The 4,457-nt window shown below is 47.0% G+C and overlaps 1 long non-coding RNA gene across 1 annotated transcript in view; it reads left to right on the top strand.

Moving 5' to 3' along the window:
* LOC310882080 overlaps window positions 1-4,457 on the top strand; it is a 150,157-nt gene that overhangs the window by 129,085 nt on the left and 16,615 nt on the right. The window lies entirely within an intron of this gene.

Raw genomic sequence — 4,457 nt, 5'->3', positions numbered from 1 at the left:
GTTTATAATGAATTTTCACTCCCAGTGGCAGGTGACAGATTCTATTCCCGAGTAGATGAATGCGGTTGTAGGGGCTAGGCTAATTAGGAATGCGGTTTTAACAGCGCGGGTGGTGGCTTGTGGGGTGTTTTTAAAGTTTTTAAATAGAAATGGCAGGATGATTGGGGTTAGGAGGATTGTCAGCGTGAGTAGTGTGAGGGAGTTGATTAGTAGTGTGGGGTTCACTACTTTTACTTGGATTTGCACCAAGATGGGTGGTTCCTAAGACCAGTGGATTGCTGTTATCCTTTAAAAGTAAGGGGGCTGAGGTTTTAGGCTCAGATGTAAGAGTTAGCAGCTCTTGTTGGTTAAACCCTCCCCTCGGCAGGTAAGAAGGTTTGAACTTCTATTCTTAGAATCACAGTCTAATGTTTGGTTTAAACTATACTTGCATGAGGGGATTCCGGAGATCAGTTCGGGTTTGAGGATTAGGAGGAATATTGGGATAATGTGGAGTGTTATGAGCAGGTGTTCTCGCGTGGTTGAGTTTTGCATAGATGTGATGTGGGAGGGGATTGAGCCTCGTTGGGTCATTAGTAGTATGAATAAGGTGTAGGAGGCGGTTAGTAGGGTTGCGATTCCTGTTAGGATGATCGTGAAGGCAGATCAGTTGAATAAGGTGATTATAATGGTTAGCTCTGCTATGAGGTTTGTTGTTGGGGGTAAGGCTATGTTTGTTAGATTGGCCAGCAATCATCAGGTAGCTATGAGTGGTAGGAGAGGTTGTAGGCCTCGTGTGAGTAGTAGAATTCGGCTGTGCGTACGTTCATAGTTTGTGTTGGCTAGGCAGAATAGTATGGAGGAAGTTAGTCCATGGGAAATTATTAGGATCATTGCCCCTGAGAATGATCAGTGGGTTTGGATTATTCCTGCGGCGATAACTAGGCCTATGTGGCTAACGGATGAATAAGCGATTAGTGATTTTAGGTCTGTCTGTCGTAGGCAGATTGAGCTAGTCATTAGGGCGCCTCATAGGGCCAGGGTTAGGAAGGGGTAGTGCAGGAGGTTGGACAGTGGGCCCATAAATAGAGTGACTCGTATAATTCCGTATCCTCCTAGCTTTAGTAGTAGGGCGGCGAGGAGTATTGAGCCTGCGATGGGTGCTTCTACGTGGGCTTTTGGCAGTCAGAGGTGTAGGCCGTATAGTGGGGCTTTTACTATGAATGCTATGAGCAGTGCTAGACCTGATAGTATTCCTGTCCATGAGGTGGATAGGGTTGGGTGGGTTAGTTGTAGGGTTGGCAGGTGCAGGGTGCCAATTTTCACGTATAGGTGTATGATTGTGATTAGCAGGGGTAGAGAGCTTACTGGCGTGTAGAATAGCAGGTAGATGCCAGCGCTTAGGCGTTCTGGTTGGTTCCCCCATCGGGTGATTAAGATTAGGGTGGGAATGAGGGTTGCTTCAAATGAGATGTAAAATAGTGCTAGTTCTGTGGTGGAAAAGGCTAGTAGGATGAATGGCTGGACTGCGACTAAGGTTGAGATAAAGATTCGTTTGCGTTGTAGGGGTTCTTGTTGCAGGTGGTTTTGGCTTGCTATGATTATGAGTGGGAGTAGTCAGCAGGATAGTACTAGGAGGGGGGATGAGATTTGGTCAATTCCTGTTCAGTTGGATAAAAATTTGTAGGGGTAGTAGGTTGGGATTAATCACTGTAGGCTTAGGGCAGCGATTAGGAGGCTGTATAAGGTGGTGTTAGTCCATAGAAATTTTGGTGGAGACAGCAGGGCTGTTGGAAGAAGTATGATTGTGGGTAGGATGATTTTTAGCATTGCAGGAGGTTTAGGTTGTGTAGATGGTCAGAGCCATGTGTGCGGGTGGAGGCTACTAGGATGGCCAGGCCTGTGCCCGCCTCACACGCTGAGAAGGTTAGCATGAGAATTGGTACCATGGTGAATGAGGAGACTTGGTTTTCGATGGATCATATTGATAGGCCTACGAATATCGATAATATTATGCTTTCAAGGCATAGTAGGGCGGATACTAGGTGGGTTCGGTGGAAGGCTAGCCCTAGTCCGCTGAAAATGAAGGCTGAGTAGAAGCTTAAATGTAGGGGCGACATAAGAAAGTTACAGGGTTGGCTGTAATCTGCTGGGTCGAAACCAGCTATCTTTTTGGTTAGACTAACTTTCTGTTATTCTGCTCATTCTAGGCCCCCTTGAATTCACTCGTAGGCCAGTCCGAGTGTTAGGAGAAGGAGGATCACTACAGTTCAGGTGAGGGTCATTAGGGGGGATTGGAGTTGGACGGCTCATGGCAGGGGGAGTAGGAGGGCGATTTCTAGGTCGAATAGGACGAACAGGATGGCTACTGAGGAAGAATCGGACTGAGAATGGTAATCGAGCAGATCCAAGTGGGTCGAATCCACATTCGTACGGTGAGAGTTTCTCTGAGTCGGGGTTTATTTGGGCGAGTCAGAAGTTTAATGCGGTTAGGGCGGCGCTTAGGATTGATGATAGGGCGAATATGAACATGAGTGCGTTCATTGCTCTCCTCTGGGTTTATACCAGATTCTAGAGATTGGAAGTCAATTGTAATTAATATACTAGAAGAGCAAGATCCTCATCAGTAGATGGTTATGTAGAGGAATAGTCAGATGACGTCTACGAAGTGTCAGTATCAGGCTGCTGCCTCGAATCCGAAGTGGTGGTCTGATGTAAAGTGGAACTTGATCAGTCGGAAGAGGCAGACGGTCAGGAAGGAGGATCCGATGATTACGTGGAGTCCGTGGAATCCAGTGGCAACGAAGAAGGTAGATCCGTAGACGCTATCAGCGATTGAGAATGGGGCTTCGTGGTATTCTATTGCTTGTAGGGCTGTGAAGTAGAATCCCAAGAGGATCGTTAGGGTTAGGGCGTGGATGGCATGTTTTCGGTTTCCTTCTGTGATGCTGTGATGGGCTCACGTTACGGTAACGCCTGAGGCTAGTAGGATGGCTGTGTTTAGTAGGGGGACTTCTATCGGGTTGAGTGGTTTAATTCCTGTTGGGGGTCATTGGCCTCCTAGTTCTGGGGTTGGGGCCAGGCTCGAGTGGAAGAACGCTCAGAAGAACCCTAAGAAGAAGAATGCTTCGGATGTGATGAAAAGGATTATGCCGTATCGTAGGCCTTTTTGGACTGTGGGAGTGTGATGGCCTTGGAAGGTGCTTTCTCGTACAATGTCTCGTCATCATTGGAGTATTACTAGGAGTATTGAGATGAGGCCTAGGGTTAGTAGTATGGATGAGTTGTAGTGGAATCACATGATTAATCCTGAGGTTGTGAGTAGGGCGGCGGCTGCCCCGAAGATTGGTCAAGGGCTTGGGTCAACTATGTGGTATGAGTGTGCTTGGTGTGCCATTAGATGTTTTCTTGTAAGTATAGGCTTAGAAGGAGCACGAAGACGTAGGCCTGGATTATGGCTACTGCTACTTCTAGGATGGTTAGGAGTAGTAGGATGATTATTGTTAGGATGGATACTGCAGGAAGGGTGGGTATTAATGCAATGGAGGCTGTAGAGATGAGTTGGATGAGTAAGTGTCCTGCTGTAAGGTTGGCTGTAAGGCGGACTCCGAGGGCTAGGGGGCGGATTAGTAGGCTGGTTGTTTCGATCAGGATTAGTGCGGGGATTAGGGGTGTAGGGGTACCTTCGGGTAATAGGTGGGCTAAAGAGGCTGATGGTTGGTTTCGTAGGCCTGTTAGTAGTGTGGCGAGCCATAGTGGGAAGGCTAGGGCTATGTTCATAGATAGTTGGGTGGTTGGGGTGAATGTATATGAAAGGAGGCCTAGAAGGTTGATTGTAAGAAGTATGATTATTAGGGATGTAAATATTATGGCTCATTTGTGGCCATTTTTGTTGAGTGGGACTATTAGTTGTTTTGTGATTAGGTGAAGGAGTCATGTTTGGATAGTAGAAAGGCGGTTGTTGATTCATCGGTTGTTTGGGGACGGGAATAGTAGGGCTGGGAAGAGTAGGGATAGTAGGATTAAGGGGATGCCAAATAGATTGGGGCTGGAAAATTGGTCAAAGAAGCTTAGGTTCATGGTCAGGATCATGGTGTGGGTTTGGTAGTGAGGGAGGTCTTATTTGATGGGGGGTTGGTTGTGGTGAAGGCTAGTAGTTTTGGTTGGATGAGGAGTGCTAGGGTTAATCAGGTTATAATTATGATTGAAAATCATGGTGCGGGGTTAAGCTGTGGCATATCATTAAGGAGGGGGAAGTCCCTCTTTGGCTAGCTTAAAAGGCTAGTGCTGTTGCATAGCTTCTTAATGATTAGGATGATGATAGAAGGGACGATCAGGCCTCGAAATGTGGGAGTGGGGTTGATTCTACTACAATGGGTATGTAGCTGTGATTAGCCCCGCAAATTTCTGAGCATTGTCCGTAAAAAATCCCAGGCCGGGTGGTAATGAATGAAGTTTGGTTTAGTCGGCCTGGGATT

The sequence above is a fragment of the Anser anser genome, assembly GCF_964211835.1.
Source record: "Anser anser genome assembly, chromosome: 15".
NCBI lineage: Eukaryota > Metazoa > Chordata > Aves > Anseriformes > Anatidae > Anser > Anser anser.
The sequence above is the reverse complement of the archived record's forward strand: the minus strand, read 5'-3'. Positions and strand labels throughout refer to the sequence as shown.